The sequence below is a fragment of the Mirounga angustirostris genome, unplaced genomic scaffold (genome assembly GCF_029215605.1).
Source record: "Mirounga angustirostris isolate CCGP_5_RB_7025 unplaced genomic scaffold, mMirAng1.0.hap1 SCAF_10, whole genome shotgun sequence".
Lineage (NCBI taxonomy): Eukaryota > Metazoa > Chordata > Mammalia > Carnivora > Phocidae > Mirounga > Mirounga angustirostris.
This window is the reverse complement of record NW_026991718.1, coordinates 100,760,693-100,787,168: the sequence shown is the minus strand read 5'-3', so window position 1 is coordinate 100,787,168 and position 26,476 is coordinate 100,760,693. Positions and strand designations below refer to the sequence as shown.

General features: G+C 38.6%; 1 long non-coding RNA gene across 1 annotated transcript in view; it reads left to right on the top strand.

Moving 5' to 3' along the window:
* The window catches only part of LOC135361682 (uncharacterized), a 262,772-nt gene that overhangs the window by 39,891 nt on the left and 196,405 nt on the right, over positions 1–26,476 (top strand). The window lies entirely within an intron of this gene.

Genomic DNA, 26,476 nt, shown 5'->3' with positions numbered 1-26,476 from the left:
AGAGGGGAAAATGGTGCCACTTCACCTTCTCATCCCTCGCATGGGGATCTCATACCCTGCACTGTACAAGAAGCCCTTACAGAATAGGGAGGGCTTCAGTGGGCCTGGCACCACAGCTCTTCTGGGTTTTATCTTTGGTGTGTTGCTGGGAGTCAAAATTCCAAATCTTAAAGGACCCTGCCTCATGTGGACCTGCTCCCTTCCTCTGGAGTAGAGCCTCACAGTGCTGTGTCTGGTGTCCTTTGTTCCAGAAAAACAGTCCTTTGCCTACACAGTGCACAGAATCTATAGTATGTCACAGCAAAAAGCATGACCAAGATATCCACTCTCTGTACCTGACTCTGTCCCCATAAAAGGCCACTTGTTGGCACCTGTAGGGTCTTTTGTCCTTAGAGAGGCAATATGCCCTCCTCTAAATGTACTCCAGGAAGGGGAGTGCAACCCAGGTGATCCATATACCACGTGCTCCTGGCCAACGTCCTTCTTCTCCCCAGGAATGCATGCCACAACTCCGCTCCTTTGAAAGTTGTGCACTTCTAAAACCTCAGAGTTTGAGCTCCACACACTGTTTGCACAAAACCTGTGACACTCAGTACCCCTCACTCCCCCAGTCTGTGGTCCAGAGATGTTTTCTTCTTGTGTGAACCCGACACTCACTCTATTATCCCCTCACTCTTTTTCTCCATTTTCTCTCTCTGTGGAAAGGGCTACCTCCCCTCCAAGGCACCACCAGTTTTCTCTCCCCCAATTCACTTCCATGTACCTCGCACCTGCCACACTGTCTCCCTCCAAATCTGGGGATCCTTCTCCCAGTCCTCAGATCGATTTCCTGGGTATTCCAAGTGATCTGACCTCAATACAGCTGTGTTTTAGGGATGAGGAAAGCCCAGGATCCTCCTACTTCTCTGCCATCTTAACTCCTCCCCCACATTCATGAAGAATTTAAAGAGCTACCTAACAGGTGTAAATAACCTGCTCTTTGTCATCTTATTTTCTGTTCTCCTACAAAGGAAACAGATGAGAGATAGAAAGAAATATCATCAGAACAGTCTATAGAAGGGGCATGAGGTTTCTGTACATTGTGCATCATTCACCCCACCCTGGTCTTGCTCCAGGCTGAGGGGCAAGAGAATGAAGAAGAAAGGAAAAGAAGAGATGCTAGTTTACACTTGATGTCCAGCAGCCTCAGGCATTATCTTTATTCTGGTGGGCCTCTGCCTCCCAATAATGAAATGAGGATAAGTTCTTCCTACTTTAAAGAGTTGTCTTGAAGAAAATAGAATAACATAGAAGTATTTTATACTTTGCACATCAAAGAAGCAGAGCACATCTTAGACATCTGTAAAGACATTTATGAAGTAACTGTAAACTTCCCCCACAACTCTCCCTCCAGAATCTAAATAGAAAATACAAAATACAGGGTTCTCTAGGTCTCCTTTGACCATATATCCACAGAGAAGAGAGAAGAGCATTTAGGAGGGAACAAATCTAGGGGAAGGAGAAGTGAGGATGCCTACCTGTCCTCCTTGCCTACTCTACTGCAAGCACTTTAATTGTGTTAGTTTATTAAATTATCCCGCCCCTTGTATCATGTGGATATCATCACCCCATTTTACAGAGAAAGGAGACTAAGGCCAACAGAGGAAATATAGCTTGCCCTAAATGGAAGAACTTGTTAAGTGGCAGAGGAATAATTTTAAAGGCAAGGTGATTGATTCTGAAGTTGTACTCCTTCCAAAATGATACACAACTGCCCACATGGATCCAGGCAGGCAGTGGATTTTCTGGGAACCAGGAAAGCAAAGGGTTTGGGGGGTTGTGTGGGGCAGGAACTCACCTGTCCACAGCTTCTGTGACAATACATCCTGCTCCTTTCTGTGAGCCTTTCTCTAGCACATTAGTGAAGCCATCTCCCTGATGTCCTCCAGAAAAGATTGAGTAGCAATGGGAGCATATGCGGTGGGAATATTGTCTGTCCATGCCCTATCATTATCCTGTTCCATTTGAATAAGCAGGTTCTGGGTGGGAGAAAACCTAAATGGCATATATACCTTTTTGAGAGAAACACCATTTGTAAATGCCCCCAAAATGAAGACACAGAAGAGAGCAAAGCTTGGGGGCGGGGGTGGTCAACTAGCTCTGCCACTTAACATTTGTGAGATATTGGACATCTGAAAATGGGGTGATCATAGGATTTTTCTGAATCAGCAAGTTTTTTGTTTGTTTTTGTCTCATGGCCTCTTTACACTTAAAAATTTGTTGGGAACCCAAAAAAGCTTTTTCTTTGTGATAGATGGGTGCTACCTATTGATATTAATCACACTGGAAATTAAAACCAAAACATCCAAAAATACTTACTAATTTATTTTAAAATTATAATATGCCTGTTCTATATTAACATAAATAACATATATTTCTTAAGAACAATAACTGTAATTACAAAAAAAAAACCCTTAGAGGACTAGCATTGTTTTGTAATTTTGTAGGTCTCTTTAATGTCTGGATTAATATAAAACAACCAGATTCTCTTATCTGTTTTGATATTCCATCTGCTGTGATACATTGTTTTGGTTGAAATGTTTAAAGAAAACCCAGCCTCGAACAGATTTGTAATTGGAAAAGGGTGGACCTTGTGGATTCCCTGAAAGGTGAACTCCACAGGTTCTGGCACTATGTTTTGAGAAGAACTGCTTTAAAGATTTAAATAGTGAATAAATACAAAGGATTTACTACAGTGCCAGGACACAGAGCAGATAGATACTCACTAAATTGTATGAGAAAATGTTATCCTTGAACTTCAATGTACCTACATATTTATGTCTAAGATAAATGTCCCAAAATAATATGTTTACCACAGTGAATTTCTCCCTATCTATCTAGTTAGCTAGATATAGATATAATGATAGGGAGGGAGGGAGAGAGAGAAAGAGAGATCACAACTAAGCAAGTTGGATAGATGGATGGATGGATGAATAGATAGGTGATAGATAGATAGATAGATGATAGATATATATCACAGCCACACAAGTTGATGGGGGCATGCATACATGACAAAGTACATACACACAAATGAAGCTTGGAATTCTCTTAACCTCCCTTAAATAAAAATATTGACATCATTTTACAAATTATTTTAACAACATTCTTTTCCCTCCTTCACCTCTTACCTTCCACCTTTTTTTTTAATTAGAAAAAATGCATTTTATTGGTGTGACCAATGTGGTGCCAGTGATGGGCAATGCCCAGCACTTATCTCTGTGATCAATTCCCTTCCTCTCTTTTCTGGGAGTTCATGACAAGCAGAATTTCAAACATGTTCACCAGGGCCACATAGAAGTTATTACCCTAAGGCCCTTTATCAGGAATGGGGAGTCTACAAGAAGGGCTTCCCCTAGAGAGGGTTTTTAATCTCAACCCCAAAACACAGAATTATTTGAGTGGTAACTTTTTCAATTGCCAAAATATGGTCCATATAAAATACCACTCTAGATTTATAAGAGGGAAGTTAATATATTCTATACTAACATTAAGCACTAAATCTTAACTCTCTCTCAGAAGGATGTGGAAAATGGCTGCAGGACCTTTACTGGGCACCTGTGCCATCAACATCTCCCTGGCATTATCCATAAGGTCCTCAGAGTTTGCAGTTTGAAAGTGTGTCCCATGAGATACTTTATAAAAGATGTGATTCCTGATTCACTGTTATTTGATTTTGAGTTCTTTCTTGACTTGGGCATCATTTTTAAGAAATAACGAATATTTCGTTGAAACTCCTTGTTTCCATTAAAAAAGAAAATCTAGGTACACTTTACATACAGGAAAAGCCACTATTTTCATTGTAGAGTTCTGTGTTTTGTATGACCACTGCCATAATCAAGATACAGAACAGCCCCAACATCCCCCAAAGGTTCCTCATGCTTTTTTTTTTTTTTTTTAAGATTTTATTCATTCATTTGACAGAGAGAGACACAGCGAGAGAGGGAACACAAGCAGGGGGAGTGGGAGAGGGAGAAGCAGGCTTCCCGAGGAGCAGGGAGCCTGATGTGGGGCTTGATCCCAGGACCCCGGGATCATGACCCAAGCTGAAGGCAGACACTTAACGACTGAGCCACCCAGGCGCCCCTCCTCATGCTTTTTATGGTTAATTCTTACCCTCATCCACAGGCCCTAGAAAACACTGACTTTTTTTTTTATCTGTTTCTATAGATTTGTCTTTTTTTTTTTTTAATTTTAGCTTTGTCTTTTTTAAGATGTAATGTTCATGGAATTATAGTCTTTTGAGTTGGCTTCCTTCATGTAGCATAACGGACTTTAGATTCATCCTCATTTTGGAGTATATCAGTAGTTGGCTCCTTTTTCTTTTGGGGCATTATGCCACTGAATGGATGTCCACATTGTCTTTAATCATTCCCCAATGCAGGGACATTTCTGGTGGTTTCCAGTTTGGGGCAATTACCAATAAAGGTCCTATAAACATTTGCATACATTTTGTGTGCTTGCATGTAAACTTAGATGTTCATTTCACTTTGATTGCTGGGTCACATGGCAAATGTATATTTAACATTTTAAAAAACTGCCAAACTGTTGTCTAAAGTGGGTCTACTATTTTGATTCCAACTATCAACAGATGAAAATTTTAGTTGCTGTAATCCCTCACCAGCACTTTGGCAGCGTTACCCAACCTATCTTGATAGGTAAGTGCATACTCATGCATTCACATTTTTGAGGCCTCCATTTCTCCACTTTTAAAAAACGTCACAAAAGAAGGAATATTAAAATAACTTAGATGGACAACTTAGATTGATAGAATAACTGGGCTAATGAAAAAATAGCAAAGACCTAAAACTCTCAATGTGTAAGCATAGGACCTTAAATGAAGTGTATATACTTTGAATCTAGGGATAACATTTAGCTAAATATTATTTTTTGAAATCCTCTAATCCTCACAAAAAATTTTTAAATGATCAAAATTGTAGGGTTTGTAACTCAAACACTAGAGGTCATATTAAAATTAACAAGCAACTATAAAGTTGATCCCCTCTCTAAGTGTCCTTCTGATGCTACATAGACTTCTATTAAGTTACTATTAGTTTTTAAAAAATGTTGAATGACCAGTAATTCAAAACAACTGAATTTTTAATAATGACTGTATGTCCTGTAGTTGTTTAATGACATTATCAAGTTTTAAATTGGGATTTCTATTTCCTCTTTTTAAAAACAGCTTTATTGATATATAATTTATATACCATAAAATTCACCTATTTAAAGTGTACAAGTCACTGGTTTTAGTAGAGTTGCAGAATCGTGATTATAACACAATCTAATTTTTCCATTTGCTTTTCAAAACAGCAAAGACTTATTATATTGGTGTGTATGATTCTTGATCTTTATTTTTGAGTATGTGTATCATTACACACATTTTAAGAATGTCTAATGATGAGAAATTCAGAGCAGCAAGGGTTTAATTTTCTCCAGAAGTAAACCTTTCAATGATTAATGCTAAGATTCTTTTGCAGCTATAAATTGATGGATGATATCAAGCTAAATATATTGATAAAATTTTATTTAGGGCTTGAAAGCTATGAAGCTTATTTTTAATAACACAGTAATTGAGTTGAAATTAAGTTAATTAAAAACTCTTCCTCGAAGTAAGCAAATTTAAAAACAATGAGTGGAGAAGCAAAACTTCATTAGGTTTAAGAAAAGCTTCATTTATTTTTCTCCTCACTATTTTTCATCCTGTATGTCATGTTTTTTCAAATAACATCGTTACCTTAAAATTTTTAGGTCACGTTTTCTTTGTTTGTATGTTTGTATCCAGGTCAGTTTCCATCAAGCATACTGACATATGTTTCTGTGTGCAAAGTGGGAGGGGAAGTATTTTAAAATGTTAATTAAATGGATTTAATAAGTAATCTGAAGATCACCTAACATTGGGTACCTAGCGGGTCATATTAATATAAACAGCCACATTTTGTGAGCTGGTGTTTTTCTGCTTAAATTATGGCAGAATGTTATCCCCCTTTCTATAAGTATTGGGTACATAGAAATGAGTCTTAGCTCCCGATCTTTATATACCTGAGCTGTTCCTCACATTCCCCATTCCCCTTAGTGCTCTGAAATGAAGTGCTGACTTCTGATCAATATCCTCCAATAACATGACTCCACCCCAACCTGCGTATAGCCCCATTTCTTCTGTGAACTGGTTCAGTAAATCATCCTCTCCACTTGGGTTCAGTTTTCCTCTTTGGGCTTCAATATTTCACAAAGTTTATTATCTATACTTTTATCCCCAGCCTCTTCCTCCCCTGGGTTCTCACACAAACCATGGTCGCTCCGTGGGCCCTTCAGTACCTCTGTTGGGTCCAGCTAGCCGCTGTCTCACCATCCTTAGCAAGAGTTCCCTTAGGGCCTTGACAACTCTGTCTTCAAGATTCTGCTGTGCATCTTTCCATTCCTCTACCCGACCTTCCAGACCACTGCCCCACCTCAACACAATAGCCCACTGGTCACAGACATTGCTGTAAGTGGCTAAAAGGACAGAGCTTCCCACTTGTCCAGACACTTTGACAGGAGCTAGAAAAGAGTTTGGGTGACAGATACACAAACACCAGCTGGCTGTAACCAAGATTTGGTGGAATGTCAGCTGCAGAGACCGACATCTGTATATCTTTGCCCTGCTCTAACACTTTAATATTGAATGGTATTTGGCATAATCCCTGAGTTGGCAAATGAGTTATCTGCTTGCACTAGGGAGACCTGGCTATGCAGAGGCACTTGGGCTTTTGCCATCCCATTAGATATTTTTGAGATACCTAAAAGTATTTCAATATGGAATGTGTCATAGGATATGGGATCCTGCCAATTTGATAATTGAATGGGGGGAGCTGATATTTATTTTAACAAAACCAAATCCTTTCTTGACAAGTCTATTTTTTTGCATTATGAGAGAAGAATTGCATTATGAGACACCCTTCAGAAGCAGGCTATCACCCACTCATTTCACAATCATGCCTCCAGCTGGTGTTCCACCCTCTCATACATCCCTGGCACTGTCACTACCTAGTGGGGAAAGATAGAACTGCCACCACAACTTCCCATCTGAGTTCTCTCTGCTGGTTCTTTACAACTGGTAGGTTTGCACAACACTTTTATTATTTGGTATTGGTATTCAAAAGTAGTAGCAACAATAAGAAGAAAGATCCATGGTGAAAGTAGTAGAAGGAAGACATTTTTCTACATCTCTTCCTCTCTTTTATGTAGAGGATATTTGTAGGCTAAGAGAATTCCAAAGAGGATATATATTCAAACTATTTTTTTAAAGTAACATTTACAAATTCATTTCAATTTAATTTATTCCTCTTACTTTGGGTTCTAAGCAATGGCATCAGTAGAATATCAGTAGACAGCCTCATAGATTACTGCCCTAGACACTTGGGACCATCATTCACTTATCAAATGCATATTTGAGTGTCAAACTCTGTCCTGGGTGCTGGGAAATTCACTTGTGAACAATACAGGTGAGGTTCCCTCTTCATGTGATCAAACAAATGATAAACACATAATCTAATAAATCCAACAAAAAAATATCAGATAGGTCCAAATGCTATGAAGAGTCCAGACTTTAAAAGCAGCTCCCCAGAGAGTGTCCCAAGTTGAATCCAAGTGTTCAGTGGGCAGTATATGCAGAATATAACTTTATAATCCGTTAGCAAAGGCCTGGAAAAAACATCGGGGGCTATAACACGAGGCATGGTCTGATTCCCTAAGGAAAAGAGTTTCCATCACTTTCTTGGCATCTCATCCTTTCTTTCCACATCTTCCCCCTCACCTGGCAACTGAGCAGATACTACAGGAATGGTACTCAATTGCAGGCAGAGGGGTGGGTGGGGGTAACCATAGAAGCTGAGAGACCAAATACATAAAGGCTCACCACATTTTACAACTATGTTTTAGCTAGCTTAAAAATGATTCAAAAAAACTTTCCTTCAGAAAGTGTGAAAATTGTAAGAGGGTTGTCTGTAATCATCAAAGGCTTTCAACTCCAAGGTGAAGAAAAGTCCTTTTTGATGCATTTATAAATGGAATGATCCAATCTTGAAACAGCTACTCTTTTATCTCCCCCCTCTGCTAATATTTCTCTGCTGTAATAGACTCTTCCCCTCCCATGGACAACTGAGGGGAAGTAATTACCTAAGATTTCCCTTACTCTTCTTATTTTATATTTTTCTTGCCTATAAAATGTTCTGCAGGTGTGTCCTCAAGCCAATTCATCCCTGGACTTAGCACCTTGTGTGTGACCTCCATTATTGAGGGTCATTCCAACTTTGATATGCTCTTCCATTCTCACGCAAAGCAATTAGCAGAAAAGTTGTTAATCAGGGGAACACCTGCAGTCACATTTCACTTGATCTTGTTGGCATTAGTCACTATGTCATTGTGGTGAGCTGAATACTATCTCCAGAAGACATATCCAGGTCCTAATCCTCAGAACTGTGACTGTGATCTTATCTCTAAAAAAAGTCTTTGCAGAGAAATTAAGCTCAGTATCTCAAGATGTAATCTTGAGCCCTAAACCCAATGAAAAATATCCTTATGAGACATACAGAGAAGAAGAAGAGGCTATAGATGTTATGTGGCAACAGAAGCAGAGGCTGGAGTGATGTGGCCACAAGCGCAGAAATGCCAACAACTTCCAGAAGCTGGAAGAGGCAAGGAATGGAATCTCCCCCAGAGCCTTTGCGGACATCTTGATTTTGAACTTCTCCAGAACTGTGAGAGAATACATTTCTGTTGTTTTAAGCCACCAGGTTTGTGGTAATTTGTTACGGCAGCCCTAGGAAACTAATACAGTCAATCTAGGTTGTAAATTCCATAAAAGCAGAGCCTAAGCGATATCCTGGATTGTGTGCCCATACACAGAGAAGAGCAAATTGATGTGATTTGATCAGGTGAGTTTGAGAATGGGGCTAAATTATAAAAGCGTCTATTGTAAAAATATCTCTATTTCTAGCATTCATGTGGCATCTCAAGCAAAGCAGGGACAACCATATTTCTCTGTTAGAAGAAAAGAACTGAAGTTTTTTGGGGTGCCGTTTAGTTAGATGACAACAATCATACTTGTGAGGGCCTGACAGCAAGCCAAGAAATTAAATAAGGCAGTTTACACCTATGTTTTTCCTACAGATGTTCCTTCTCTCATAGAGATGTCCTTATATATACAAAACTCAATTTCTCACCCCAGTGCTTAGTTCACCTCGGACTGTTTAACCAGCACAGGGATGCTGTGTGGATTCGCTATTCCTTTCATGCTGAAAAGAAAGTGACCTTGGAACTTTCTGGCACTTGAGGCACCATAAATTTCTTGCATTGCCAGAGAACAGCACAGGGCAACTGCAGGGAGCGGTTGTTTTATTTCTTTAAATACTGATGAAAGGCTGTTGTCTTGTGGTAATTCAGCTTCAGATTTGCCAGAAAAAAAAAGATTCCCTCTCACTTCTCAGTAATAAAACCAGGTGGCTGGGAAAATTCAAAGACACCAAAGGAACATTCATCAAGGTGTAGATGTTATTTCATGAAAACCAAATATGCCAAACCAGTGACACTGAGTCATAAGGAGCTGTTTGATCTTGCTCTCTTGTTTTGAGCACCGTGTCCAAAATGGGCAATGTTCTTACTGTAAGGCTGCATCCTGCTAACTGCTATAAACAGTCATGCCATAAAATGAGAGTTTCTACTTCCTCTGCCATTCTCTCAAGAGCACAGTTCAGTCCCACGTCAGGCTCTTACAGAACCCCAAGGCTTCTCTGGTATTTAGAAAGGCAGCACCCATGAGATCAGGCAGATGACATAACTTGAGAATTACCTTTGGAGTCACAGAACCCAACCTTGTCCAGTAAGCCAGCCAGGCTCTAGCTTCCAGGTGGAAGGCAGCTGTAAAGTAGGTTTCAAATAAGCTCCAGGAAAGCCTCCATTAGTATGAGTTATTTCAAATGCTTATTATAATCCATACCCTTAGAATACATTGATGAGGAAAATAGCACAGATGAATAATTCTACCACATTCTGATACTTAGATCTTATTGGAAAGAAATCCTCCTTAAAGCTAGTGGAACTAGACTATAGTCAGCGAATAACTCGGAGATAGTTCAGGATTGAATGCAAATTTTATACTTTCTGAGCAAAACCAGCCAAAGTCTAGCAATTTTGGAGAGGAAGTCTCACACTCAATAACATTTAAAAAAATTCATTCATTTTATAACTGAATAGTGCACCCACCATTTGACCAGAAGTACATGTGTGCTATGAAAGATAAAAGTATAATACAAATTTCATCTTCCACACTGTACATCTACTAGAGAATAACATGTATGCTTTCCTGAAAAGTTAAAAAAATATATATAAGAGCAATCACAAAGCAGCACCTAGTTAATTGACTAATGAATCAAACATACAATAGGTTATGTGTTTATAGATGAGAAAGATATAACCAGATAATCTGGTAGAGCAGAAAGAACCTGGGTCTTTCTTCAGGCAACCTGGGTTCAAACTCCCCCTTTTTTTTTTTTTTTTCCTCTCCCTAGCTATGGATTTTGGGCCAGTAAGTTAATACTCAGTGAGCCTCAACTTCATCAGGATGTCTTTGTTGGATTGTTAAGGTGTTTGGAAAATGAGACCTAGTGTATATGCAGCACCTCTCATATAATGGGTGTTCAAATGCATTGTTGCTTCCTTATTACTGCTTCTCTCCTCTAGCCCACACTCTCCTAAGAAGGGATTCTGGATCAGATTTTCATGAAGTGTTTCACAGTCCCTGGGATAGAATTTGTGACACTATGAGATGTTGTGGGTAGGGGGTGCTGATTAAAAAACAAAAAGTGCTGAACAGAGGGTTCCCATCATCCAGGTGGTCCAAAAAGTTGGTCAAGTGTTTGCCTTATCATAGAGTTAGTGGTATTCATAACCAGACCACAAATTGAGGCCTCAGAAAGGGTCTTATGTGGAAAATTCCCTTCCCTAAATTCAGATCTCATTTCCTTAGTTATGTTAATTATGTTTGAGCATTAGGTTAGCTCTAAACTTCCCAGTCCCCAGGGGAACAATGGAAACACAGCAGATTATACAATTTTCATTGACTGATAAAAAAGGACATGTAGAGTCTTTTTGGAGATTAAATTCTAAGACTTAAAAGTCATAAAAAAAATGAGAATGCATTTACAAGTTGCATTCAAAAATATGCTTTATCTCTTTGATTCCCACATGTGGCTTCCAGCACTTCTAACAATGTTTGGGGGTGAAGTAGAAAAATACACACCTGGTGGATATGACCTTTAGGGTATTATGACTCAGGAGGAAACCTGGTAAGATCCAGATGTGTGTATCTAAGAATGGAAATAAATGTGAACAACATTAGCATTTGTGAGATAAATGGAGAATGGAGTGAAAACAGGGTAAAGCAATCTGTTTAGAGTAGCTTTCATTAAGAGAATCTTCATAAACTCATAAGATATGAGCTGCAGTGGAAATTTAGAGATTGGGATAAAGCCAAAGACATTAACCCAGACCAGATGCCTAAATTTAGGTTGGTTTTTGTGACAGAATAGATTGAGGTGAGCCACTGGTTGAATTCCAGGTGAATGTAAGGAAATTTTGACCCATTATTACAGCCAGCCAATGGTATAGCTGAATTCATCCACAAAGGAATTTTCTTCAATAACCAAAGAAAGTGAGCACAATCATTCTTGTGTTAGATAGGAAATAGAGAGGGTCCAAGAGGGGACTGGCTGATGCTAGAATCACTTTCTATCATATAAATTATTTTGCAGTTTAAGGAGTAGAAGTAGTGTTTTAGAGAAGTCACAAGGTGGTCAGATTTACAAGAAACAAAAATATATGAAAAAGGCCTCAAAGGTAAAATCATTGAGTGATAATGCTTCCTCACTGTTCCATTGAGTAGAAATGATGAAAAATCACTGAGTGTAGAAAAGTGGTAAAGCCTTCCACTCTGGCAGTCTTTTTGGTCAATTTTCCCATGGATACATTCACTGCCAGTTAACTGTGAGGAAAAATAAAACAAAACCAATAAGTTGTCTATTTCTTCTTTGGTTCTGATTTGTAAGAGGCTGAAATATTCAAAATGAGCTGGTCCTCCTTTAAGGCAGTTCTTTACCTTGACTGTCCTTTAGAACCACCTAGACAGCTTTTAAAAATCCACATGCCTGGGTCATTCTCATTCTCTGGTATCAGTGTTTGAAAACCTGCCCAGGTGATTACAGTAGGTAAACAAGGCTGGAAATAGTATGACTATTCATATTCCATATGACTGGAAATAGTAACATCAGGAATGAAGAATGTGGCTGACTGAAAAATCATGGTCATCTTAAGAAGTGGAGTCTATTTCCCTATTCTTGAATCTGGGCTGCTTCTGTTATTTATTTTAGTCAATAGGATGTTGTAGAAGTGACATGATGTGAGTCTCAGAGCTTCAGTACAGTTTCTTCCTTCATCCTTTTGGAATATTGCCTTGTAAGGAACCTTGAGCTAGACTATTAGATCATGAGTGATTACATAGAGAGATGCCCAATTACTAGGCAACACCAACCTCCAGGCATGTGAGTGGAGTTATCTTGGCTCATCCAACACTAGTAGCCCATTCCACTGAGCCTGATCAAATTGTTTATCAGCTTTGCCCTCTTGCTCCCTTTTGCATAAGGAAACTAGTTACCATGTCATGAGAATGCTCAAGCAGCCAGTGGGAAGTCCTATATGGTAAGAATCTGAGTTATCTTGCCAATAGCCATGTATGTGTGCCATGTTAGGAGCAGATCCTCCATCTTCAGTCAAGCTTTCTGATGAATGTAGCCCCTACCAAGATTCTGATGGCAACTTCATGAGAGATCCAAGCAAAAACCACCCAGTTAAGCTGCTCCCAAATTCTCGACCCACAGAAACTATACAATAGTCAGTGGTTTTCATTTTAAGTCATTGTCTTTTTTTTTTTAATTTTATTTTATTATGTTCTGTTAGTCACCATACAGTACATCATTAGTTTTTGATATAGTGATCCATGATTCATTGTTTTCATATAACACCCAGTGCTCCATGCAGACAAAGCCATTTGTTATGCAGCAATAAATAACTAATGCAAGGACTTTTATTTCTGGATGGATTGCACCTGAGAAAATAGGCCTAATGTGTCAAGTTAAAGCACATAAGGGGAAGGAGAATAATTCAGCATCTAGAATTAAAGGTCATGGTCTAAGGTCAATGGCATGGTGGTGAACTAGATTAACAGTGCTTTGTAGCCTGGGGAAATGGAAAATGGTATACCTATTAGGAGTGCCAGGTGGTTATCCTAGCAAATGTTAATCCTGTCTAGGAACAGAATTTAGTCCTGCCAGAGGTGAAAATCTGCCACTAGATAGGGATTTAGGAACTTCAGTTATATAGATCGGAAAACTGCAGGTTGATAGACTGACCATTATACATATCTCCAGGAAACTAAGAAACCACTTAGTTTAAAGGAAATAACATAGAAACTCATGTTAAGAGGTGATAAAAAGAAATATATCATTTTGGGGCCAAATACAAGCTAAGTCCCAAACTAAGAAAAGAAAGGGAGTTGAGAGAATGAGGAGAAAAGCTATGCAACAGACTCAGGATGGAGAAAAAGAAAAAAAAAAGTCATAAATGAGGAGAACAACATTTGAAAATAACTAGTACATTTTTTAAAGCAAATAAGTTAGGAGGTTTTGTCCTTATCTCTCTTAATGGCTGTTAACTATAACCAAGCATGTCATAATCTACAATAACACCAGAAAAAAATAGGGATAAAATGTGCAGGTACAAAGAAAGTGAATAATTTCAAGAAAGGATTCTAATTTTATGTAAATTTTAAACAGAATGTCAAGTTCTCTGAAAACTGTGAGGAGAACCCACATACAAGTTAGAGTGGAAAACTACAAACAGCTCAGCAGCTAAGTAGAGGCAGAAGAACAAAAATTAGTAAATATTAAGAAATAGAGGCCTATGGGCTATGGAATTTTATTTTGACGTAGGAGTCTGTGATTTTCTTAGCCAGAAGGAGTAATTAGTTATTTAATGCTGAGGGACAGCAGAGACAAGGGGAGATTGCTGGATTCTCCACCTCAGGTTCCAGACACTCAAAATTGCATTGGTCAGGGGTACAAAGTTTCGGTTATGTAAGAGAGTATGTTCTGGAGATCCAATGTACAGCAATGTGACTATAGTTAACAGCACCATATTCTGTACTTGAAATTTACTGAGAGGATAGATTTTGTGTTCTTCCCACCCACACACAAAAGAAAAGGAAAACAAAAGAAGGTGGTATCTATGCAAGGTGATGGTTGTTAATTAGCCTGATGTTGTGATTATTTCACAAAACATATGCGTATAAAAACATCAAGTTGTACACCTTACATATGTACAATTTTTATTTGTCAACTCTATCTCAAGAAAGCTGGAAAAAAAATTGTAACAAACGGCATCCCCATGAAGCAGTCTTCAGTAGAAATATTCCAAGAGGGCATCTTTAAATAAATGGAAACACAATTAAAATAAATGAAAAAATAAATTGGAAATGAAGGGAAGAAAAATAAAAACAAAAAGCTGTTACAGGAATATGCATCAAAGGAGGAATTAATCTGGTTAGCAGAAGAATATTTATTTATATTTATACTTTTAAGAAAGCAACAAGATTACTAGTGGAAAAATCAATATGAGACTCCAGGACGTCTGACTTCAAATTCTATGCTTTTAACCATCATGTGATGCTACCAAATAAAACTGAAAAATAAGGAAGAAACAAACACAGAACTTAATGGCTTAAGAAATAAAAATTTTCTGTATTTGCTGTATATGTCTGTCTATTCAAGAATTGTTTCTTTGAATAAATCAGGTAGATATATAAAGCTAACTAACTCACACATATCAGGGGGAAAAAAGGAAAATGTAAGCATACTGGACATTAGAAGAACAAAGAATTAGCCAAAAATCAGAAGACAATATTAGAAAATCGTAGAGGAAGAGCTTGTTCAACTATACAAATAAATCTGAAAGCCTGGCAGAAATTGAAAATATGAATTATTAGAAACGGACTCAAGGTAGATAAAACAACCTTAAATAAACCAGTGGCCATAGGCTAAAGTGAAACAGTTGTGAAAGCATTGTATAACAGCCCCTGGAAACAAATGCCAGGCCCAGATGGTTTCATGGGCTCAATTCTATGAATATTTCAAAGACTATAAATCCAACCTTATTAAAACTGTTTCATAGAATATAGAAAGAAAAAAAAAAGCCTTCCAAATATTTTTCCTTTAGTCAGGATAACTTTTATGTCATCCTTTCCCAAAAGGTAAAATAACACATAGAATCAAGAATGACAGAGGAAAATCCAGCCTACTGTCAGTATAAAGCCAAGGAGATCCCTTCAAAATGTAGATGGTTCTTGGGAACTACTATATTTATATATTGAATCTCCTGGATTGATCCTCTAATTTTTTTTTTTTGTCTTTTAAAAAACATTTTTGATCTTTTTCTTTGGGTTCTACTTTCTGGAATTATTCTTGAACGTGCTCCTCTAGCCTTTGAATGAGCTCGTTAATTTCTGCTATTTATTTATTTTTAATTTTCAAGGACTCTATATAACTTTCTGATTTTTCTTTTTTATATAGCATTCTATTCCTATCTCCTGGTTGTCATGTCTACCCTTATCTATGTGAATATATTAAGTGTAGGATATTTTGAGCTCCCCCCACCCATTTTATAATTATAGAAACAGGAAACTGATAGTGTTGAAATCCTACTGGAAATAAGAGCTAGGGAGAAGAAAGTCTTTAATTTTTTATTTTATATCCTTTGGTACTATTTGAATCTCTTACAGTATGTATGTATTACTTTTATAATGATAATAATAATACTAATGGGGAGGAAGAGGAGAAGGAGGAAAAGAAGTCATTAGATAAGCATCTTGACCTTTAACCAATACATTGATAGTGCTTATGCAACACCAAGAAAAGGAATATCCTTAATACCAGCAGAGGCCTGGACAGAGAATTCAGGTTTTATCAGGCAACTTAATGTCCATCTGCATTCTATAGTAGGTCTTCTATGCATAATTTAGAGTCCTCATAATGAGTTCTACTAACCTTATGTTATCTACTGCAGAGTGGGACTTTGATGAAGGTTTTTAATGTGATCTGGACTTTCATTCATCTGTAGTTATGTTTACTTGTGCCTTACATTGCAATCTTGAGTCCTTTTAGCCTCCCAGACAGGAATCTAAGGTATAAACTTCCAATTATCCTCATTTGGTAGTTTCCACTTTGACTACTGGGCCTCAGAAATGACCTGTTTCCTTGCATAAAATTAAGAGTTTTCTGGGCAAACACAGTCTGAGCCATCACTCCCAAAGGAGTGTATGGCAAAGCAAGGGTACTTGAGCTTATGTATCCAAGTTGGACAGTTTTGGCCAAGCTCACATGTATCATGGTTGAGGCAATTTGGGGCAGACCACTCCTGGTCTTGGCCAATCTTCCATAGGTCAGTTTGCTTAGGCAGATACTATCAAAAGCACAGATCATGTACTGAAGATAATGGGTAGTCAGGCCCTGAAATTCTGAATCCAGCTGAGAGACCACCAAAGAGGAGGGTCATGGGTGCTGCCAAGATCTCATTTTTTCACCAAGGTTCTGCCAGGAATTTCAGACTCATTACTGTCTACACACCCTTGGCTTCTACCTGCCCTGCCAGTTCCCATAGCCCAGGGCTCTATAGATCCTGATGCTAATTCTAAAGTGTCCTTCCATCCTGCTCCTTTCTGTTTTGTTCTGTTTTCTGCTGTAAAATCTTTAGGAAGTTTCACCTCCTCATTACTGTAGGGCTTACTTATATTTACCATTGGCAACATTGAGAAGTAGGAAGCAATTTGCTATGGTACCCTTTCCCATCACTACACTCAACCAAAGTTGATGCTAGCCTTTGAGATCTTCATCTCTGTTCACTGTTCGTGCATTCAACAAACACTAGTTGTCTAATTACTATACACCAGGTACCCTTCTAAGCACCAGGGATATTATGGTGAACAAAAGAGACAAAATCTCTGCTATCATGGAGGATCTATTTTACTAAATGTGCCCTCAGAATTGAAGCTTTTATTTTTTTTAAAGATTTATTTATTTATTAGAGGGAGAGAGAAGGGGAGCACAAGCAGGAGGGGCAGAGAGAGGGAGAGAGAATCTCAAGCAGACTCCATGTTGAGCCCAGAGCCCGATGTGGGTCTCGATCTCAGGACCCTGAGATCATGAGGTGAGGCAAAACCAAGGGTCAGAAGCTCAACCAATTGTGCCACCCAGGTACTCCCAGAATCAAAGCTTTTAATAGCATATAGTATTTCTTGTTCCCAAAGGAATGACCCCAAAATAGGATCATTTTGATCCCAAAATGACCTTTACACAGGTGATCTTTAAACAGGTGCTCAAAGGGTATCCAAGATCTTAAGGAATTAAGTAAAATGATAACAGATTGGGGCAGCCTAACTATAATCTATTACAGGAAATATGGCAGTGATGGAACATGTCTTTAAAAATAATAAATGTTCCTTGTTAGGCTATTTTATTGTCCTAAAGCAACCTGTTACAGCAAAAAGAGCCCTGGATTTGGCATCTATGGTGTGGTTTGGCAAGTTATTTCACTACTTTCAGCATTGGTTCCCCCTAGCCAACACCCCGTAAAAAGGGAATTCTAATATCCATTGAGAAGAAGTAGTGAGAGAATGTATGTTTAGAAGCCTGGGCTGGCCTGGTGCAAAATAAGGGCTCAGTATATGGGTGAACTCTCTGTGGAGAGGGCAAGGGGTGGGCAGAGCCCTTGATTCCACAGGGGAGGGCACTGTCATCCAGATCCTGCAGGTCTTGGTGGGCTGTGCCTATGCCTTGTGGGAAGAGCAGCTTGGGGCAGGCAGGGGAGCCCACCCAGATGCATGGCCTCAGGCTGGGGGCTGGCCACTTCACAGCTAGCTCTCCTGACTCATGAAGCCCTTCGCTGGAGCCATTTTCTTATGAAGCTGCCTTTATTTGCCCATTGCACTGTGTTTAGAATGCAAGTCTGTGCTAACTTAATGCAGGTCCTTTTAATGACACACTCCAGTGTCCTCAGGATAAAGATGGAGAAAAGCCACTTTTCCTCACTTTGGAGGAACCAGAGGAGAGGCTCATGCTGAATGATGCCGAGGTTGACTGAGGACACACACATGCGTTTTATAGCAGCTTAATTTATTTTCCGCTATTGTAAAAGTGAATTATATCCTCTTATTTCTCTGATTCAGTGGAAGAAGTTCTGTTAGACATAAAGCGAAAGGTCCATTAAAATGACTGGGCTGGGGGAAACTCCCTGCAACAGCCCTAATGGAGGTTTATGTGGGATGATGTAAGAAGGAAAAGACCCGAGGCATAAATCTGGAGCCTCCTGAAAGGGACTTGAAACTGGGTTCACAGAGGCCAGGGTGAGGCTCAATTCCCACAAGCTTCGGTGGGAAATTCATGCTGGTCAATAATAATAATAATACAAGTTAGTAGATAGCAAAACGTACCTTTCATGAAAAAGAGATGAGCGATCTATGGGACTCAGTATCTCAAGGCAGGGTAACCATATGATTCAGGTTGGTCATTTCTACTCTGTCAGGAAAGAAGGGAAAGAAAGGAAAAAGAGAGCAAAGTTCTAATATGATATTCATTTTGTACTAAGATTTGGGGAAATATATTTAAAGTTATCTATTCATCTCAATGATGGATATATTTTTGTATTTAGACATGTTGACAACAAAAATGTATGTGTATGTTGGAACATCAGGGCTTTGTGATGACACAGTAGGTCTTAAAAACACTAGAAGTTACTTTTTAATTTTATATGTTATCAGAATGATACCTAATTTCTTGAGAGGGAAGAACATATTCCCTGGAAAAAAAAATCTTAATTTTCATATAACATTAGGAAATCTCAACATTTCTTAATAAAAGATGGTAAAATTACTGGGTCCTGTTTGGATTGGCTTATGGAGACCTCAGTGGCTGTTCTTGCTTGAAAGGCATCCTCATAATGGATTTGGTTGAATTTCTTGGTTGCAGAGTTCACTAGTTAGCTCTTTTCAACTGGGAAAAGACTTTAGATCAAACCATTGGCATTTAGGATAAAGACAAAGAAACAAAGCTTCTCTCTGCTAGACATGATACAAACATGTTTTGAAATATTTGAGTAGTTATGAAAAGCAAATTTGTAGTGTTGCTTGTCTGTAATTTATTAAAGCAATGGTAGCAATTGAAAATTAAGACCTCACTTTGATATTTTATGCATATATATGTATATGCATAAAATATGTATAAAAATATACACAAAATATGTATATTTATGCATATATATGTATATGCATAAAATGTACATATATTTATATATAGGTATATCATATATATATCCATATCTCCATATGCATCCATATATATATATATATATATATATACCTCCATATATATATATATGTGTGTGGTTCCTTGCTTCTACCCTGTGGTGTGAGGGGGTAGGGGTGTTTAATGATTCCTACTGATGTGAAATTTAATTGCTCTCCTGCTTTCTTCCACTTACTGGGATTTGTGGGAGAAAGGAAGGAAACCTTGAAATCTCCAGTGTTTAGATTCTTCTGAGCTACTAAAGGATAAGTACCTGAGTTGGGTGAATGTTTTCCAGACCAGTACCTAAGTAAGGTTGGGCTGTGTGATGAGGCTTCTTTGATATAGGTTGTCTCAAGGCTTTGGTCATAGGATGCCAGGTGGGACCCAGGGATCTATCATATTGTCAATAGGAAGTTTGGCAAGTTCATAAGAATAAGTAATATTATTTGGTTCATACACAGTTCACAAGTTTGAAATGTTAGATTAGTTTAAATTTTCACAGAAATACTTTAGGCACTAAATATTTTTCTCAAAAATTTTGCATGTGCTTAAAGAATTGGGTTGTTCAGTTCATCTTGACTAATATTATATTCACAGAAGTGATTGGTTTTGGCAATGGTATTTTCAGTAGTCTAACATTAAAATCAGTCGCTTGTGTTTTGTTTCTTGTTAAATTGTCTTTTATTCTTAGTGGTATATACTGTTATATCCCAATTGATGAAAATGGATGAATGACTTAGAAATACATCATTAAAGATAAAAATTCTATTAAAAACATGAGATTATATTCAGATAAAATTATGACATAAATAGTAAACAGGTCTTCAGTATGAATACAGAATGTGAATTTATGTGGACTGGAAATTTCACATGTGTAGCTAAAAATGAACAGTGTAAATGGGGAATACAATTGTTAATATCAAAAATCAAACTTTATTGGACTAGTGAGGTTTCCATCTCCAAAAATGAAACGTTTGAAAATATGTTATGAAGCCATCTATGTTTTCATGTCATTTTAAAATAAAGAAACTTGAACTTATTTTTCAAATCAAATGCAAACTAATGGATCAGGACAAAGTGGAAAATTTTATCCCTTAAGTCAAAGAAGAGCTAAGAATGAGAGATGCATAATTCAGTTTTTCTCTTTATAGCAAAAACTAATATCAATCTTATTATTGCCCAAATCCTTGTAAAACCAGCCATAAAATTAACGATAAGTATAATGCACAGAAAGGAGGCTGCACAAGCCATTACCAAAACAAACCATGGCCAAAATTCCTTTATCCATTGATATTGTCGAATATTTCTAACAGTAGTAGGCTGTTATGATTAATGCAATACTAATTTGACTCAAAAGCATCTTGTCAAAGGAGTCCCTTTAGCCCCACCTTCCGGATGATCTGTTTCTCTCCCCTGAATATTTTCAGATACCTGGCATACTTCCATGTGCACATATTGCTTGATGATATACCTCTGAGTATCACAAAATCATCATATTACAGGGACCATTTGGGTATCCTAGGCAAATTTGAATCGGCTCAGTTCTTCCTGAGAGGTAACCATTATGCTAGTTGGTTTTCTTCCAAGTGAGTACAAATCATATTTTACCTTTGTGATCAGAACTATGTAAAAAATCACATGCTTCTCCTTTTTTTTTTTTTTGGAGTAAATGCTTTTTTATTTTAAAAGAGGATAGATGGTGTGTCTAGAATTCTTTTTTTAATTTAATTTTATTATGTTATGTTAATCACCATACATTACATCATTAGCTTTTGATGTAGTGTTCCATGATTCATTGTTTGCGTATAACACCCAGGGCTCCATTCAATACATGCCCTCTTTAATACCCATCACCAGGCTAACCCCTCCCCCCCCCCCAGAACCCTCAGTTTGTTTCTCAGAGTCCATAGTCTCTCATGGTTTGTCTCCCCCTCCGATTTCCCACCCCCCTTGATTTTTCCCTTCATACTATCTTCTTTTTTTTAAACATATAATGTATTATTTGTTTCAGAGGTACAGGTCTGTGAATCAGGTTGATTTTATAGACATCAGTTAGGATTAAGTTGATCTGTGTTTTCCCTGTCCTTGTATATTTGATTCAAGGCAAAAGCCAATTTTCTTCATTTAACTATGTCTATTTATTTTAGGATATTATTTGAACTTGAACATTCTGGTGTATTTTATTGTTCCTTGTGCTCTGCATCACTGTATTTACTAACTATTGTGACTGTGATAGCCAATGACCCAATTTACAATTGGATGAAACCAGAAATGTATAGCACTTTCTACAACACCTGGCTCCTTAATCCCTGCCCTTCTTTCTCCTTACTCCTTTCTCTCCTGTACAGCAGATGGGTTTGGTGTGTTTTCTTTTTTCTACTTGTCCTCAAAGGATCTCATTTGTCCTAAGTTTTGTGCCAAGCTATTGTCCTATGATCTCTGTTTACAATCTGTCCTCACCTTGTACCCAACTCACAAGCCCTTGGCACCTCCTCACTTTCTTCAAAAAGGAAAAAAAAAAAAATCCCAGCCATGCCAAATATATTAGAGAGAAACAGAATGTTTCCTGAATCTTCCAAAAAGAAAATGCAGAAGGGTTTGCATTTTCTTCTCCCCACCCACCAGCAATTTGCTCCAGACTTCTGCCCCCCAGGGGATCTTAAGTCCCCTCTGGTATAGCCAACAGCTCTCCTCCCTGTGCTCCCACAGAGTCTACAGCTGGCCTTTATTATGCTCCTTTTTGTGGGGTTTTTGCTAACACTCGAAACACTTATTAAAGTGAGTCTTTCCAACAAATGCAATTCTCTAGTGAGAGGAGGTCTAATTAGGAAAAAAAAAATTATGTTATTATAGCAGGAAAGCAGGCAAGTAGATGGTGTATTTAATACAAAACAGCTTCCTTGTGCTTAGTAGGAAAAGTATTTCTACCAGTAATATGTGGATCTGGAGCTCTTCTAGCTTTTAGGGTCTAACTAATTGTGTAAATTTCATTTGTTTCATTTGAAACCTGGCTGTCATTTCTTGTCAGGAGAAAAACAAGAGATCCTCTGACTACACATTCATCCCCTGATCACCTGTCAGCCTCACAGGAACAAGCATCTTGCAATTTGTCCCTGCCCAGGCACTTCATCTTCAAACAGAAACTGTATCTTAATTATAGCCTTTAATGGGCTGTTTCACTCCAGGATCAATATGTCTGACAAAAACCAAGCTCTGCTAAAAGCTCATTAATTCACATCTGACTAATTCAGGATTTGTGATGATTTTGGCAGGGACCAACCTAAAGTTTACCTCTTGTACTGCTGCTTGCAAAGGTCTAGCTTGGCCAATTAATTGGGAAGAACAGAGTTGCCAGGGAAGTATTTACAGCGTATCTATGTGCATGGAGATAACAGGCTGATTGTAGCTTCTCCACTGCTCAGTTACTACTAGGCAACCCCAGTTAACCACTGTTTTGTATTAGCATCATGGACTTGCAAACTGCAAAGTGCACCACCTTTAAAAGTGTCTCCAGATCCACTAATTTTATTGCTTTGGGGTTGAGGCCTTTGATATATCGCATCACATCACTCACCCCACCTCTGATTTTAGCCACAACTCCAGTGGACATTTCCACATGAGGTCAAATTCAGCTCTGCAGGCAGTCTGGTCTCCGGCATGGGCTGTACAGGTCTCCTTGCCATTCTGCTCAGGGCTTCCTCTGAATCTACAGGAAGAACAGGCTAGAAGCGTAGGTGGCTAATGCCTGCAGAGACTAATGCTCCACCAGTGGGAAGTAGTGGATACACTGATGGACACTTTAGGAGGCATTCCATTGGCTTCTCAGAAGTCCTGGCAGAAGTGAGCCCCTGTGGCTCACAGCTGTGACCTTGATCATGTACACTTGTATTGGCTTTTCCTGCTTTCCTGTCTTACTCTCCCTGCTCTATGGCTCATTTTTCCAGATAAACTACCTGCCCCCCAGTCTGCTTTTGGGGAAACCCAAACTAAGACACCCACTCCTACAAAATTATGTATGAAAGTATGCATGTATTTGAAATGTTTGCTCATTCCTTAATCCACTCATTCCTTGGTAAGTATATTTCTTCCTTGTGCTTCCTGGGTTTGGGATAGTCCTTTGGCAATAACGTTGAGCAGGCAATGAGTATCTTCTTTTTTCTTATTTGCACTTACAAAACTCTTTTTCTTCTCCCTGATGTCCTTTTCTTGGGTTATCATAGTCCCTTCTGCAGCCATCTATCCAGTTCTGATCTATCCCTGGTGCCATTCCTCTGCCTCATCTTTTTCCTCAAAATCAGCGTAACTTATCCCCTTCCTACTTTGTCTTCTGCTCAGTGTTCTGTTTCTTAGTAACATAACCCCTACTAATTAATAGGGTAGATAAATCTGGTCAGAAGAGCTCATGTGTTTTTATATTACTCTGAGAAGGTAATAAGTATGTGGTTTACCAGGACCTTCTAAGCAATTGGGGCCTTTCCATTATTACTCAAGCCATGCAGATGTGCCAAATGCTGTTGTCTTCTTGAACTTCAGTTGTTGTCCTCTGAATTCTGTGGATCTTCCTTCTTCATCTTTTTGGTCTTCATCTCTTCTTCTTCCCATTATCTAACTCCTTGTTACTCACTGTGATCCAGTGACCAGTAGCATCTGTTATACCTGGAAGTCTTCTATTAATGTAGAATTGCAGCGGCCACACCACATCTACCGAATCACAGAATCTGCATTTTTAAAAGACCCCCCCCGGGGATTCAGAGGCACATTAAAGTTTAATAAATATGGTGACTGATGGTGGTTTCCTAGGCTTCTAGACCTGTTCTTTTCCTCATCTTCCATACTCTCCCAGGCAATGTCTCTGCCTTCCTGGCACCAGTAACAGTCAATAAACTGATAACTATAACAACTGATTTCCAACTCAGATCTCCATTCCAAGCTCCTGCTTGTTTGTGCAACTGTTCAGTTGACCACTGGATGTCTGCATCTGGGTATCTCACAGGGGACCCCATCTCAAGATATGGAAGGGTGGTTGCTCCAGTGAAGCTGCTGTTGATGGGCTAGCCTGGATATCTATATCAATTGGGACCAATTTAAAATTAGTCCAGGTGGTTAATTGTTGCTGTAGTAAAAGCAAGCAAGCAAGCAAACAAACAAAAAACAAAACAAAACCAATCAGTTTTGTCCTCTCTTGAATTTGTCCTTTGTCCTTTCTTGAAGGAGTCTAGGAACATTTTATTCTCAAAAATTAATGACTTTTCAAACTCTTAGTTCCATCCCCCCCCCCAAAAATAAACAGCCTTGTGGGGGATACTGTTGGTACTCCTCCAGATTCGCTCTTCAGAGTCAGTATGGCTGTCCTTCTGCTACTGGAGATATCTGTGGATGTATCCATTCCAGACAATTGTCTTAAGTGGTAGGAAACTCATTTTCTCAAAGGTACACCCTTCTGGGAGGGCGGTCTGTGGCCAATGATGGGTCAGTATAGGGATATGGACGTCTAGTCCCCTTATCTCAATTTGGAAAAACTCAGAAGGGCTTATTCTAGCTTCAGAGCTCTTGTAGGATTAGTTGAGGCCTTAGCTGTAACCACATCATGGGTTGGACTCTACTTTTACCTAGTACTCCTGTCCTCACTTTCCCACAGGTACCGCTAGAGAGGACTTCCCGATACAGCTTCGGCATGGAATACTCCATCCCAGAGCCTATTTGCAGAGAAAACAACCTAAGATACTACTGCTCCTTCATTATTTCCTATCTTACTAATGCACCAATATTTATCCTGCTGCCTGAACCAGACAATTAGGGATGTTTTCTACTTCTCTCCCACACAAAGAGGTCAATGTGCATTGATCTCTCCTTTCTATCCTTCTGACCATTGCCCCGGTTGATCTGTCTCTTTCTTGGAAAATTACAACAGCCTCATAACTTGCTTCCTCACAGCAACCATCATAATATTTCTAGAATTAAACAAATAATATCATTTATAATCCTTCCTCTTATATAAAAATCTCTCAGCATAAAATCCAGATTTCTTAAGACACCATATAACACCTATTTGGTTCATTCAGCACCAGGCTTACCTCTCTCAGAGGAGTTATTTCATTGTGTTGCCACAGGTTAGCAGGTTTTCTCCATATGAAAAGTGGCCTCTTTGACGCTGAGAATGTGTTTTTGTATCTCAGCATTCCTAGAGCCTTGTCCAAAGGGTAGCATCTAGTAGGAATGTGAATGGAAGTTTCCTGCAGACATCTACTCTGTCCCTCTGTGTGGGCTATTCCTCCCATCCAACCCATTCTAAATTCAGGAAATGAAGTGTTTTCACTGTTTGCTTATGTGTTTAACCTGTCATTTACCTTTACTTCTTAAGAACAACCATTTAAACTTGAGGGCATGATGATCCATTAGGAATTTGCTGGGGTGACTGGGCAGCCAGGATTTATAGCATTCTGTCGCTGTGATTCTTTTTATGCATCCTGTAAATTTTGGTTATAGCTACACTTGTCTGTGGCCAGTGTGGACAAGGCTGGCTCCTTTTTGTAATTTCATAATCGCAATAAGATCATAAATCTCAAGCTGCCTTTTCTGTCTCTCCTTTTTTTCTTTTTTTGGTAGCCTATTGCCTGAAGCAAGACAATGGACTTTCAAAGGAAAATGTTGTCATTAACAGATAGCCACTCTCAATGAGTCAGGCAGTGCTGTTTCAAGGATATGTGAAGTTCATCCCCATCTCTTGACTAAAGGCTCAGTATTAAAAACTTGTGAGGATTTTCTCTGTGACCAAGTGATCCCATCTTTGCAGAGCTGAAGGACAGGTGTGCAGATATGAGTATCCAGATGTTGGTGTCATCCTTATGCCTCACCCAGGTGGTCACTAATCTTTAGGAGAACAATACAAGTAGTTTGACAATGTGGAAATTTGTTCAGCCTTCCTGGATGTAGTAACTACCTTTTATGTCACTATTACGTTAAGTCTGTCCAAATGGCTCTGTCTGTGTTGTCCAAAAAAAATTATTCTTGAAGAT